Source organism: Anabrus simplex, chromosome 2 (genome assembly GCF_040414725.1).
Source record: "Anabrus simplex isolate iqAnaSimp1 chromosome 2, ASM4041472v1, whole genome shotgun sequence".
In the NCBI taxonomy this organism is placed as follows: domain Eukaryota; kingdom Metazoa; phylum Arthropoda; class Insecta; order Orthoptera; family Tettigoniidae; genus Anabrus; species Anabrus simplex.
The window spans coordinates 677,211,264-677,227,426 of NC_090266.1; the positions used below are offsets into that span (position 1 = coordinate 677,211,264).

The 16,163-nt window shown below is 38.8% G+C and overlaps 1 protein-coding gene across 3 annotated transcripts in view; it reads right to left on the reverse strand.

Moving 5' to 3' along the window:
- LOC136864358 (uncharacterized) overlaps positions 1–16,163 on the reverse strand; it is a 333,471-nt gene that overhangs the window by 172,253 nt on the left and 145,055 nt on the right. The gene's annotated exons all lie outside the window — the stretch shown is intronic.

The window sequence follows — 16,163 nt, forward strand, 5'->3', positions numbered from 1 at the left end:
CATGCGGAAAGGATCGCATGAGAGAGAGAGAGAGAGAGACACACACACACACTGACTGACGGACTTTACAACATATATGGCGTTGATGTAGATGTTGATTCCCATAGGGAACCTAAAATATTGGTATTACATATGGCGTTGGCGGAAAGACAAAAGTTTAAGAATGCCGGCACATCAAGAAAAGCTTTCAGAGAGCCAAATAAATTTCAAAAAATGAAATTGATAGGCTTCATGCAGAAGAAATAAAACCAGCGCATTCCAGTATGTTGCAAAGTTATCAGAACGAAGGCAGTGGAGGTGGCACTTGAGTTATACGTTCCAGCAACACAATTTTAGGGAAGCTTAGGGTGGTGTAATGGGCTGCCTAGCCCAAAGCGGAAAAGGCATACTCGGTTCATCTGGAAGGACGCGGGATCACTTCCCCATCAAGAAGTATTTTTTACAAGAAACAAGATTTTTCACTTGCAGAGCTGCACTGGGCACTGAGGTTCACTCAGCCAACACCAAAAATGAGAACCAGGGTAATTCCTAGGGGCAAAGGCACCTGGATATAGAGCTATCCACTCTACCCCCCCACAAGTGCCGAGGTTACGGGTAATGGGAGCCTTTACCTTCCACCCCTCCAAGGGCCTTCATGGCCTGTACAGAGATCACTTCACTTTTTTTTTTTTGTTTGCTGGAGTGGTGTAAACAAAATATGTGGCATTCAGGACTGTATGTTGTCGCATCACTACTGGCCAATGTCTACCAGCAGATTGCAGCAATAAATTGGTCACCTATCAGCATTACATAATACAGAAGAGAGCCCAAAATTTTCTTCTTCTACCACTTTTGCAACACCTGTGGGGTCGCGTGTGCAAACTGTGCCGCACATGTGGATTTGGTCCTGTTTTACGGCCGGATGCCCTTCCTGACGCCAACCTTATATGGAAGGATGTAATCACTATTGCACGTTCATGTGGCAGTGTAGTGTGTTGTCTAAATATGAAGAGGAAAGTGTTGGAACAAGCACAAACACCCATTCCCCAAGCCAGAAGAATTAATCAAACATGATTAAAATCCCTGACCCGACCGGGAATCGAACCCGGGACCCTCTGAACCAAAGGCCGACCATTCAGCCAATGAGTCAGAAGAGAGAACAAAATATTCACTATTAAATAATTTTGTTTGTAGATTTATTCTAAGGCTTATTAAGTTATCTTGGTAATATGAGAGCTTAAATATGTTTTAATTACATTCATTACTTAATTCTTGTTCCAAATTCCTTCCAAAAATTCATGATCTTCTTACTCATGTGAACTCTATGGAATGATAATTCGTAAAAAAACAATTCCACACCAACAAAAGAACACACAGCATCGAACAAAGCACAGTAATATTACATAACATAGAAGCCGAATACCTTACATACATATAGTCTGAGTCATCAGATATCACAGCTGTAGACTTCAACATACAGCAGACATCCCTTATAGCGAGTACAGGATATAACAAGAACCCCGTTTTAATGACCGGTTTTCTAAGTCCCTTCAAAATTCCTACATTAAAACTGTACAATAGCCTTTGCTTACAAGAAGAACCCTTTCACTGAGTCATCCGTTATTATAAGAGATTTTAACAAGTTTTATTTTCCATTATCGGTATTTCTACATTTCAGCGTAAAAAGCTAACAAATAACTATTTATTTTTTCCGCGTAACTCTTGATATTCCACAAACTAAAGTACGGTCAATATTTGTATATTACTGTGATCGTTTTACACAGATTATAAAACCTTCCACAGAAAGATTGACAAACACTGCAGCAGCGGGTCTCTTGCAAAGGATTTTACTGGCACCATTATACTCTCATTCGTATCAAGCATACACACGAACCAATAGTTCTTTCAGATGTCACAGGTTATTTTCCGTTATCGATAGTTATACTCTTCAACATAAGTAGCTAGCAAAACTCTATCGATTACTTTGGTCCGCGCAACTCTCGATACTCCACGAACGAAAGTACGGTAAATATTTGTACATTAGTGCGAATGTTTTACACAATTAGATTATAAAATCTTCCACAAAACGATCAACAAAAATTGCAGCAACGGGTCTCTTGCAAACGATTTTATTGGTACCATTACACTCTCGTTCGCATCAAGAATTCACGCAAAGTGGTAGTTTTTTTCGCATGTTACAAATTTGTTGGATTGGTCAACTGTTATGGCTATGCATTGTCGCAATGAAGAGTTCTTTAATGAGCTGCTATTGTTGTTCCTCGTGGTGTGACTGAATCTGACGCTTTTATTTATTGCTGTCGTACGCAGAGTAAAAGCACTTCTTTCGTTGCTTAAGTCATGATTTCCTTAGTGCACGTGTCAAATTGCTTTCTGTGTGAAATGTGAACAGACTGTGCTATTGTTTATTTAAAAGATCAAGTTTCGTTCCGTTACGTGCGAAGAAGCTGTGTAGGCCCTATTAGTGATATTAAAAGCAAACCGACTGTACTGTGTAGTGTTAATTTGAATTTCTGTTTGTCTTCAATTTTCCGTACTGTGAACAGCATAGTTCGAACTGTCGGCTGTTTCCAAGTTGTGTTTGGGAATAATCGTTTCTTTTGAAAACAGTATCAGTAATAAAAGAAATCCACTTTGTTCTGCTGTGACTTAGCACATTACAATGTTGAGTGGGAAATGAAAATTGTTAGATTTGGCTACAAAATATGAAATTGTGCAGGTTTGTGAAAAAGGCAGTGTGAGCAAAAGTGAAATAAGCAGGCGGTATAATTTAACATCTTCGACTATTTACTATCCTTAAAAATAAGGAAAAAAATCAGACACTGTTTTAAAAGGTAGCATTCCAAGCGGGAGTAAAAAACTGTGTGGTGCGGACCATACTGACCTTGAAGCTGCCCTTTTTGAGAGGTTTACCCAGAAATGAGCTGCAGGAGTTCTTATTTCAGGGCATGTGTTAAAATCTAACGTGCAAGACTTGGCTCTCAGAGTAAATATTTCAGATTTCCAGTGCAGTGATGGATGGTTAAACCACTTTAAAGCCAGATGTGGCATTTCAAATCACACAATAAAAGGCAAATTGGGAAGTGCAGATGAAAAAGCCATCAATGACTGGCCTACAATTCTCCGTGAAATTCTTAAATGGTACGAGCCTAAAGATGTCTACAACGCTGATGAATCTGCACTTTTCTATAATTTCCTAAAGGACTTTTGCGGTGAAGAGTGACCCATGCAAAGGTGGAAAACACAGCAAAGAACGACTAACCATTCTTTTGTGCTGCAACATGGACGGTAGTGATAAACTGAAACCGTTTATTATCGGCAAGTCAGCCAACCTGCGAGCATTTAAAGGCGTGCGTAACATTCCGTGCACGTATGAAGCGAACACGAAAGCATAGATGACATCTGCACGTTTTAAGCAGTGGCTTCAAGCATTTGATTGGAGACTGGGATCGAAGAACAGAAAAGTCGTTCTTTTTATACACCATTGGCCAGCTCATTCAAGTGTTGAGCTACGGAATATTGAATTGGTATTCCTACCACCGAATTGTACCAGTGTGCTACAACCACTTAATCAGGGCATATTTAAACTCCTTAAACACCACTTTCGTAGCATACTGGTCCGACAAGAGTGAGGACAGGGACATCACGGAAGTACCAACAGAGTCTGCAGTCATGAGTGCTTTAGATGTTTTAAAAACATTTTATGCAGTAAATGACACATCACTAGATGATTTGGTGGCTATCCGCGAGTGGAGAATTTTGTGATAAGAAACACCATTGTCGGCACAAGACTGAAGCAAGCGACTTTGGACTCCTTCCTGAAGCCTCTGTAAGGTAACTACTGTATTCAAATTTAGTGTTGTGAATGGAAACTTTAAATGCAATTGTAATATAGCCTAGAATAGTTTTAACTTTCATTTTGCATGGTGAAACATTTTTAATTGCTGGACTTTTTGCCAGTTTTGGTAACTGGCCCTTGTTTGAATTATGCTGATGTGTTTCATTTTGTATTGCAAAAAGTTGTGTGTTGAAACTCAATTCATGTCCTGTCGATCAAAGACTTAGAGAGAATTGACCATTGCAATTTGAGTATTAACAGTGAGTGCTAAGTAGCCAGGCATGCTGGGATTTGTAGGAATGTAAACAACAAAAATGGCTTCATGACAGGGGGATGTTGTGTGTGTATTAACTGCTAAAGTATGAAGCACATCTCTGCCTTGATTCAGGGAGCTCCGTAGAGTACCACAATATAATGAATAAAGCGGAAGCGTACGAGAAGATAGAAGATACATTTCTCAAGGAAGTGGACAGCTTTTATATTTATTACCATATGATAACCTGTAAGTAAACACCATCCGCAATGTTCGATTTATGACTATCTTCGCATATTATTATTATTATTATTATTATTATTATTATTATTATTATTTCAGATGAGGCCTCCTAAGGACCATGTGCCAATTTCAATTCAGTTCTTCATACTTTGTTGTTTTCTCTTTTGTTCCTTCCAATATTCTTTCATCCTTTCAATATGCTGTTTCTGTCCTCAGACCACTTCGCATCAGGTTTCTTGTTCAATCTTCCTTGGAATCCTTCCATACTTACTACCCTCATTCTAAACATTTCTCTGTCCATAGTTTCTTCTTCTCTTGTATTATTTCTTTCTAAATATTTCTTTACTTCTTGAATCCACCTAGTTGTCTTTTTGTCCCTAAGGTACTTGAAAATCCTTTTTGTTAATCTGGAATTGTCCATTCTGTATATATGTTCGAAAAATTGCAATCTCCTTTCTTGTGGTTTCTGTTATGTTTTCTATGTTCCTGTATATTTCATCATTAGATCTTAATTTCCATACTTCTGTTGTTTTCACAGGGCTTAAGATTTTTCTCATGATTCTCCTTTCTAGTACCTCAAGTTTATCTAATCTATGGGTTAGTACCAGGTATTCACTTGCATATAGGCATTCCGGTTTCACCACTGTAGTGTAGTGCCTTATTTAAAGATTTTTAGATAGACACTTTTTGTTATAAAAATTCTTTGTGATACCATATGCTCTTTCCACCTCGTGTACCCTTTCTTCTACTGCAGATTTGTCTACACCATTTTCTTGAATTATTTCTCCCAAATATTTAAATTTCGTTACTTTTTCTACTGGACCAAAATCTGTTGCCCAAAGTTTTGGAGCATTCTTGATGTTTGTAATAAATTTTGCTTTTTCTACGGAGATTCTCAAACCTGTCTTGTTGGCTAGTAGTAGTAGTAGTAGTAGTAGTAGTAGTAGTAGTAGTAGCAGCAGCAGCAGTAGTAGGTTCTCGCTCTATTGGAAGCAAATAACACAATATTATCACTACATTCCTAATATGTTTTTGTGCAATAAGATATGAATTTCCATCGCATTGCTATCATTTTTTATTCAAATCATGTGCATAAATGCAATATAACATAACCTCTGCAAATGATGTTAAGCCAGTAAATACATTACAAAAATTATGTAGAAGAATATTGCAATCTTTTTTCCATGTAAATTATGCCTTACTGCAAGTTTCTCTTCCTTTTAAGAATATATCACACTGCTAGTCCAAGAACCACCAATTGCTGGTCGACTTTCCTCCACATTAAAACAAAATTCTAGCAAACCTTGCCAAATCTTTTCAAATCTTGTCAAACCTTCAGCAATGTTGAACAGTTTCTGACAAGATTTGAATTTTTTCTTGTGAAGTAATGAACTGAAAGAAAAATGTGATGGTGTACAACAGATATTTTTAGTCATCGTTTCTGAAGGCTAGATTTAAATCGATCATCCATATCGATTTTTCACTATATCTACTACCCACACTAGCGAGCTATCTCGCGCTGCCGATTATCAATCCCCGTTGACAGGTGAAAAAAAATATTCAAGTTCGAAACAAGAGAAAACATACCTTCATATTTCTTCTTCATAAGTGCGTAAGTAACATGACAGATAGCTTTCGTTAGCTTGGCCAGAATACAGGCTGAAATAAACTACTGATTTCAGTTATAACTATATAATTGGCCTTTTACCGGTTTTCGGAGACGCCGAGGAATCAAAATTTAGTCCCGCAGGAATCCTTTTACGTACCAGTAAATCCACAGACACAAGGATGACGTATTTCAGAACCTTCAAATAGCACCGGACTGAGCCAGGATTGAACTCCACCAAGTTGGGGTCAGAGGGTCCGTGCCTCAACCGTTTGAGCCACTCAGCCTGGCAGTTGATTTTAGTACTAGGTACAGTAAATAAATAAAAATGTTTTACAGCTCAACATACGACAGTATGCATCACTGATTTCAGAGGTTAGTTTAATATGTTTCCATGATACGTGCATGGTGAAGTATTTGGTTTTTTGTGTATCTTTTCTGAAATGTAGGGAAAATCGGGTATAACGACAATCCGCTATAGTGAGTAAATCTTTTGCTGTTGTAAATTCTCGCTATAACAGATATGAGGCACTGTGAGGAATTTGAAAAAATGTTGTAGAGGGAGTTACCGTTATAAAGAAATTTAGAATAATGGGTCTCATGGAAACTGGTGAACATAGCAACAACTGAAAATTGAACTACATTAACTACCTGACACATCATTCCATATTACTTAACTCCCACTAACAAGAGGTTTGCAACATGAGAAACACACACAAAACATGACTAAATGACAATACTTTACATAGAACTATGTCCAGCAGACTACATTCATATTGACCAAGTAATTTTAATTTCTCACACATTCCTGTTGGTATGCATACTACCTAGCTCTTCCTGGAATTCCATAGATGCAGAGTTCCCAGTGATGCTCCAAGTTGAGATAGTACACAGCTATAAACACTCTTGCTTGCTATGCTTACACAATAGCAAAATTCGATCTTTGTCATGGCAGTTAGAGATGTTCCCTTTTACTTTTGTGCTTGAATTAGGTACAAGAGGCATGCACACCGCCAGGGTCTGAAAGAGGTAACTGTAACGGAGAAATTTATTGTTAATGACAGTATCGTAAAATTTTACAAGAAATTAATGCTGGGATTGGGATATTTTTATAGTCTTAGTGGGAACTGTCCTATCGCTCTTCTTTCAGAGCATTTAGCCCTGCATTTGCTCAGGGTCCGCTTTTAAACATGTCATCCTCCACTTCCTGTGGTCAAGTGCATTAGCTGCAATGATTTCTGCAAGACGCGTGTCTTCCTTGATGCAGTCGAACCATTGCTTCTTGGGATGAACTTGGGATCAAGGACCTCCATGATCAATTTCTATCACTGAGTGTGCAGGGCTTCAGATGACATGACCGTACCATCTAAGTTGTGTTTCTTTCATCTTCTCTGGAATAGGTGTCACTCCCAATCGCCTCTGGACATCTTCATTTCTGACAGGGTCCTATCTTGTAAGACTCAGTGACTAATGCAACATTTTCATCTCCACAGTATGTACGAACTTGCTTGCCCTTTTTTGCTGTAAGCCAGCATTCCAACCGATGCAACTGGTCGGACCATGGATTTGTAGACATTTCCCTTCTGGCAGGTGGGAATTTTCTTATCACGTAGCACAACAGTAACCTTACACCACTTCAGCCGTGTAGCATTTACTCGTGCTTGGGTGTCTCGTATTGTCTCTCCATCTGAGGTGACAAGTGATCCATGATATTTAAATTGGTTAACTTTAACTAGGTCTTGTCTGTTGATGTGAATGGTACTAGCAATTTGCAAGCCACACTACAGATACTAGATTTTAGTGATGTTAAGGTGCAAGCCACATTCCCCTTAACAGCCTTTCCAAATTTGCAGGAGATTTTCTAGATTCCTTTGCGATTGTTGCATAAGGGACACATCATCAGCATATAAAATGGTTCACGGGTATGGCCTCTGGATGTTAGCTATGACTGTATCCATACACAGGATAAATAAGAGAGGTGACAGTGCTGAACTCTAATGAACCTCAACATTGATAAGAAATGAGGGTGAAATCCCTGTTGGATAGCATACCACACTGTAGCCGTATTATAAAAACAAGAACAAAACATGACGTCCACTACACTACATATATATCAATAACACCGTAAACTCACACCGTTGAAAGTGAGGACCAAGTAAGAATACAGTACTGAAACAATACACAATACATGCAATATATAGCCATACAGGACACACCAAGATTCCATTACACTAAGATTGTGTACTATCGAAAGCAAAGGAATGATTATTTAACGATTGCGACTTTGACTTACCAGCAATTGGAAGTAAGAAACAAGTGTTTATTGAATGCACTGAAATAGGTCTCCCCTCTACATACACATCACCACCTATCGACCACCTACAGTACAGTACCGTATATTTTGACGGGACTTCAAAACTTAAGATTTGACTGAAATTCAAAAAATTTACTGTTTATGCATAACGTTGTAAAATATATTTTCCATGTATTTTATGGACAAATCTTAAAAAATGGGCAGAATGCACTTTTTTTCCTATTTGTTTTACGTCACACAGACACAGATTGGTCTTACAGCAGCAATGAGATGGGGTAGGACAGGGCTAGGAATGAAAAGGAAGCAACCACAGCCTTAATTATGGTACAGTCCCAGCACTTGCCTGGTGCGAAAATGTGAAACCATTGTAAATCATCTTCAGGACTGTCAACAGTGGGGTTTGAATCCATTATCTCTCGAATGCAAGCTCACAGCTACGTGACCAAAACCCCTTTTTTTATGCACGACGTTGCACTTTTGTGACTTAATTTAGGGGTTTTGCACATTCACACCAAACATTATCAGTGAATGATAATGGTATCGAGTCATTTCATATCTACAATAGCTGCAGTTCCTCCTTCAACTAGGCATGATCAATCTCGCAGTAGAGGACAATTCCTTAGCAGCAGGCAACCTGATCAAAGAGGAATAGGACGAGGTGGGAGTGGTCGTGAACTGGGAAGGCCTCCTTCGTCTGCACTAGGGGATCAGTTGTTTAGACTTATCGATAGCAGTGGGAACCCTGCTGGAAGGATGGCTGCACAGAATGTACTGAAGGAGGCTGCAGGGCTCTCTCTCATGCTAAGCATAACATAAAGGATAGTAGCAAGGTTAGTGCTAAGTGTTTATTCATTGATATACTCATGCTGACGCACAAAGATATGCAGAGACAAGCTCGTAGACAGACAATGGATAACAATTGGTCTATTTCTCTGGAAGAACAGATTGCATTTATTACTTTGTTATACACCCGTGGAGCTTATAAAATTACTAGTCTTAATATAGACCATATGTGGTTGTCTTTATGGAGTCATTAACACTATGGCAAGAAACAGGTTTAAAGAAATGCTGAGGTACATGGGCTTCAACTTGCAAAAAACTAGATTCATTCTTTTGCATAAGGATCAATTTGCTTTGGCATTGAGGAACGAAAGTCACTGCTGATGAACAGCTCATTTCCAGCAAAGCTTGCTGCAGATTCACGCAGTACATGGCCAACAAGCCAGATAAATTTGGCATAAAATTCTAGCTACTGGTAGATGTTGATTCTAAGTATGTGTGCAATGGGTTTCCTTATCTTGGGAAAGATGAAATGCAACCTGCTGATGAATTACTGCCTGAAAATAATGTACTGAAACTCACGGGCCTATATCTCAAGAAAGGATGTAACGTGACCACCGATAACTTCTTTACATTGGTAAAGTTGGCTGAGAGACTGAATGAGAAGCAAACGGGTATTGTTGGAACAGTCAATCGAGAAAGGAAATTCCTGAGTCAATAAAAGCATCAATCACACATGAATCTGTACGAGAATGTCATACTTCAAAAGAAAAATCCCACTACTCTCACAGTCTATCAAGGAAAAGCAAATAAGAACGTGCTGCTATTAATCAGGATTGTTGGATGCGCTTGTGAACGGTCGGTTGTTGAGAGAGCTCTTGCATTATTAACGTGATAAAGTAGTTAAAACCTATTGAAATTGATTAATTTTTTGTATGTGTGATCCATTTAGTGCTATTCATATACTGGTGTTTAGTGCTTGTTGGTAGAAATTGGGAGTAGTGATATTTTATAACAAGTAATTCAGTTGGTGTTCAGTAGATCACGTTTTCTAGTTTAAGTAGGCTAGCTAGGTGTACCTTGTTTCGAATTTAGGTTTAGGAAATGTTTTAGGCAATAATATCTAAAAAAATTTGTAAATATCTCTAGGTTCGTTGGTATAATACTTACAAGGGCAGATTATTATAAGGAATAGTAACTTCCGCCGCAACTTTTCCGGCATTTCGTATAGATATCCGTTCAAACTATCATGAATGTAATAATTTATATCAGGGGCCAATGACCTGAGATGTTAGGCACCTTAAAACAACAAGCATCATCATCATCAATAATTTATTTAATTAAATAACACGATACGCCTGTAAACTTCGATTTAAAAAGAAGTTAAAGAGAATACACAGTAATTTCACTGGATAATTACGGTACTTAACAATTTTTGGATTGTTGACAACTGTTGCTACATTCAGACAAGATCAAAGAGTAGGGGCTACATGCACATGGTAGTTGTGTAAACAAATACAAAATTAGCTGATTACTTTATTCTGATAATTTGTAGTCTAAGTTTCCGGCATACTTTGTACTGTACTTTCCGGTAGTTTGCACCTTCACTCACTCATTGAGGAAAAGTTAATCAAATTCCTATAGGGCCTATCCCAATAATATTGCAGTTCAAGCCCCCGGTGTAGTTTAAACAGAAATTATTGTAGACAACCTCTTATTTTTCAACATTTAAGGATACTTTTATTCTCCGTCCCGCGTAGTAGCGAAAATAATAGTAATTCACCATCGGTAAAAATCATATAACCACCTTTCAGTTGAGAATTGTAGTGTAGATATGGTATATTTAGATAGTACAGTATCCTGCCTGCTATATTCATGTGTATCTTTTGTGTGTATCTATTAGAGCATAGTACTAATAATAATCTGTCTAAGCATTTAGCTTTGTTGGTAATCTCTGAGTACAGTAGTTCGTGCAAATTTCAAACTTGCAATTTTAATTTCTGTTTGTGCTTAGTAGTGGCATATGGTACCAGTATTGTAATTGGGATAAGTCTGAACGTAGTTAAAATGATTGTAGTGTACTGTACAGTAGCATACAAGTAACATCTTATTAGAAATTAGCGTGCTTATTTTATTATTGTAAAATATTTGTGTAGTAAAGGTATCCGTAGAAACACTCTTACTAGAGTTCTGTTGTTCTAATTAGGGCAGGCTGAACTGCAGTCTAGAATTGTGTAATTCTTGTGTATTCCTTTCGGTATTCGGTAATTAACAGCAGTTTTTATCCTGTTAGGGTGTTGTAGGATAAAAATAGAGTACGACTAAGTAGTATTGTAGTATATTAACCACCTTATTGTCGCGTGAACTGTGAGTACTAACCTAGACATTATTTCTTTCAATTCATTTTTTTTTGCACATAACAAGTTAGGTATTTTATTTTTCCTTTTCTTTTCATTTTTTCTGTAAAAATGGCTAAGGAGTGCAAGTGTAGGAACTGTGGGTGTGGCGAGGGATTGAGGGGTATGAGGGAGGAGTTGGAGAGTTTGAGGGAGATAATTAGGATTCTCACCGAAGACAGAAAGGAAGGTAGGCCTCCCTCAAACAATGTACAAGTTACAGTAGGTGTAAAAGAGGGATGGGAAGGAAAGGGGGGAATTGTAGAAGACAGGTGGTCTAATGTTTTAAGGGGAAGGAGATTGCAGGCTAAGCGCTCTATTCAGGATCAGAATTCAGGACAGGTGACTGAGAAATCGGTACGAGTCACTCCAGGTAGAACAACAGAGGGAAGATGTGGAACAGGGAACTGTTGCTGAGATGTGTGGAAGTAGGATGAAGGGAAAAGGTAGGAAAGGGAAATGTAGAGTAGAGAATAGGAAAAGACAGGTGGACCAGGGTCATGGGAGGGAGAAAAGGGAGGCGAAAGTAGCTTCTGCAACTATCAGGAAAGATAGGGCTGACCAGGAGGAGAGGGGATCAAACGAGGTGGGTAGGGTTGAGACTCTGGTGATGGGGGATTCCATGGTCAGACATGTGGGGAAAGTGTGTGGAGGAAAGGAAACCAGAGTAGTGTTATCCAGGAATTAGGTTGAGGCAGATGTAGAGGAAAGTAGAAGAGAAGGAAGAGGGGAAGGACAAGGTGGTAGCGTTTAATGTAGGTATGAACAATGTAAGGCAAGCTGGTATAAGTACTAACATAGGTGGGGATGTGTGGGATCTGGTAAATGCAGCACGTTTGGAGTTTAATGAAGCGGACATTGTTACAAGTGGAATGCTGTGTAGGAGATAGATAAATAGATAGATAGATAATGCCTTTATTGGTGGCGGTTAGGGCTCAAGGCCCTCTCTTACACTTAACCACTAGACGAGTATACATGTACATAACTTATACAGTACTTACAAATACAAATAAAACAAATAATATTAATAGCAAAAACAATAGTAATATTAAAAATGACAACAAAAGAATCCTTAATTTTAAAATACACAAAGTAAAATACACTGCAATAATCCGTTCATTCATCCCATTCATTCTTTCATTCACTCAACAATTATCCAGCAAGTCAGCAGGATCTACTCAACAAATACTCGCGGCACGCCACTTTAAACTTGCGATGAGAGGGATTGTCCCTAATGTTCGCAGGTAGCAAATTCCATGCCCTGGATGCAGAGATTATAAAGGAGCGGTTGTAAGCAGCAGTGCGGTTTACAGGTATGGTAAGAGAGGAGCCAGATCTCGTATTGTGGTCATGATATGAAGAGAGGTAGAAAAAGGTGAAGAAAGATAGTTGGGAGTATTCGTGGAAAGTATTTTGTGCAGAAGTGATAACATGTGAAATTCACGGCGCTGGTGCACTCGAAGCCACGACAATTCCTTATAATATGGTGATATGTGAGCATCATATCGCAGATTAAATATATATCTTACGCAGCTATTGAGGCTTCAGTCGAGTTTCTTGTTACTGTCGCAGGTAATTTCAGTCAACACAGTGTCACAATAGTCAAGTATAGGTAGTATAAGAGAGTGAATTAGTTGCACTTTAAGTCGAACCGAGAATGCATTGCAGAATTGCTTCAGAGGATATAAGCATTTGTGTACTTTATTACATCTGCTTATCACCTGTTGAGTCCAATTTAGGGTCTCAGTCATAATAATTCCTAAGTTAGTCACTGAAGTAGAGTAGGGTATGATTTCATTGTTTAAAATTATTGGAGAGATGTCCTGTTGCTTAAGGGAATATAGGTTTTTACTGGTACCAATAATAATAACTTGAGTTTTATTCGGGTTTATTAGTCAACTGTTTTCATTTGCATAGTCACTAAGATGTTTTAGGTCGGAATTTATTTTAGTAATTGCAGTATCAATATCACTCGGTTTTGAATGACAGTAAATTTGTACATCATCTGCGTACACTTGCACTTTGCAGAATTTAAGAGCTTTCGATATATCATTAATTTGGATGATAAATAACAGTGGTCCCAGGACCGACCCCTGAGGGACACCGAAGGTCTTACTTTGCCACCCTGAAGTCATATTTCCCACTGTCACACGTTGCCGGCGATTTTCAAGGTAAGAGGAAAAGAACCGAAGCAACACACTATTAACATTTAGTTCTCGAAGTTTGTGCAGTAGTAACTGAGGGTTGACAGTGTCAAAGGCACTACTGAGGTCTAATAATGTCAGTACAGTCACGTCCCGTTGGTCCATTGCACGTCTAATATCATCTGTCACTCGTAGTAAAGCTGTCGCAATGCTATGTCCTTTCCTGAAGCCACATTGGAAGGGATTGAAGAGGGAATGCTTGGTAAGGTATTTAGTAACTTGTGTGTGAACTAGGTGTTCAAGTACCTTGGATAGGGGTGGTAGGATGGATACTGGACGATAATCTGAAGGAGAATCTAACTTGGAGCTCTTCGGGATGGGTCTAATTAGTGCATCTTTCCAAACATCTGGGAACACTCCGTTTGTCAGGCAGTAGTTAAATATATGTGTTAGTATTGGCAGAACAGCTCCCAAGATATCTTTAATCAGCGATATAGGAATGTCATCATTACCTGTGGCATTAGATGTAATAGGGTATATCACACCTTTAACTTCATTCGAAGTGATATTTCTAAAAGAGAATTGCTCATGCACAGAATGCTGTTGAAACAAGGGTAGTGAACTTTTAGGGAAGGAGGTAGAGGCTATTCTTGGCCGTGCGAAATAATCATTTAAGGCTTCTAGTGATATGCTTGGTACGTTGTTCTACGGTTTTACCTATACCTAACGTACGTAATTTACTCCATTTTTGTCTCGGGCTGTTAGTGTTCATCAGTTCCTGAAAGTATTTATATTTAGAGTTCCTAATTAGTTGCTTTGTTCTGTTTCTCAGAATCCTGTACAGCTCAAAATCATCTGTGTCATGCGTCAGTTTGTATTATCTGTACAGTTTGTCACGACTGGCCATAGCAGGTCTTATCTCGGCCGTTAGCCAATCGGATGAATGGCGAGTGATTCTTACCTGTTTCTTTGGTGCGTGCTTATCAAATATTTCCAGTACCATTGAATTGAATTTGTTTACTTTAGAGTTTATGTTCTGAAAATTACGTATACTGTCCCAAGGCAAGTTATATGCATCGTGGCGCAGTTTATTCCGGTCCATATGTCATAAGTCTCGTATTGTAATGTAGCGTGGTTTGTACTTAGGTATTCGCGTAGAGTAACACATGTACAATAGGTCATGTGAAAAGATGCCAGGAGCAGGGATCTGTCTGTGTTTAATTACTTTCTGAGGTTGATTTGTCACAAGAAGGTCAATTAAGGTATGACTTGTGCGGTCAGAGTAATGAACGTGATTAGTAGCGTTGAGGGGTAGAACAGTCATGTTTGTGGCGAGAAATAAATTCAGTAGGTTATTCGCTTCACTAGTCTGCTTTAAAAGGTTAGTGTTAAAATCACCCATGATTATGTCATCATATGCCGAGACAAGATTTGCTAATGCCTCTTCAAAATCTTCAGTCTGTCTTATTTTAGGTGGCTTGTATACAATCCCTATTAATATGTTTTTATGGCAGTTTAATTCTACAAACTTAAATTCTGCTCGTAGTGTAAGTCTTGGGTCAGAAGTGGAAATTATCTTACATTTCAGGTCATTTCTGTAATAAAGTAGAAGCCCACCACCTATTTTGTCAGTGCGGTCATGGCGTAATATTGAGTATCTGTCAAGGTTAGCTGCCGATGACGGCATGTCAGTACGCATCCAGCTTTCATTAATTCCAATAATATGTACATTGTTCACTTCAAAAATAGCCTGTACCTCCTCCATATGAGCTAATAATGACTGGCCATTTAGGTGGCAACAATGTAACGATCGTGGGTGGCTACTGAGCTGCTCTTGGAACACAAGTCCTGTTGAAGGTGGTAGGGACAAAAGAGAAGGGGTGGGTGAGGGCTGTGGAGAGGAATGCAGGTCAATGGTATTACCGTTGTACTGGTCAACGAACATTTGAAACTAAGCAGTAGGACATACAATTAAACAAGAAGTAAAATGAGCTTACCCGAGCAGCTTGGCGAGTAGATCCACTGACTTTCACAAGCACACTTACACACACACAACACACACAAATAAAAACTAATTAGTATACACATAATTTCTTTCACTAAGTTCACATGTTCAGCCTACACCCTGCAATGTTTTTTAATTGAGCCATCGTGCATATTTGAATTTTACTTCCATCTTCCTGTAAAACACAAATGCGGCCATCTTGAGTCCAGCATTTCTGCATTCTCCATAAATCCCTTGCCTTATTAAGGATGTTTTTTCTCACACTTGTGAGAGACTCAGTTAGCATGAGTCCACTGCCCTTCAAAGCTTGCTTCGCGCGTCACACTATCACGATCATGGTATCGAAGGAACTTGATAATGATCGGTCGATTTCCATGCGAGACCACCTCAGCAGACTTTCGATTACGGTGGCCCAGCCTGTGGCAGCGATCCACATCCAGAATTGAAAGTTCTATTGAGAGTTTATTTTTTAGTGTCTCTAGCATTTTGATGTAAACGTCCTCGGACGGCTGTTCCGGCACACCATGCAATAAAAGGCAGTTCCGGCAACTGTACTGTTCGGCCTCATCCAAAACGTCATCTTGTTT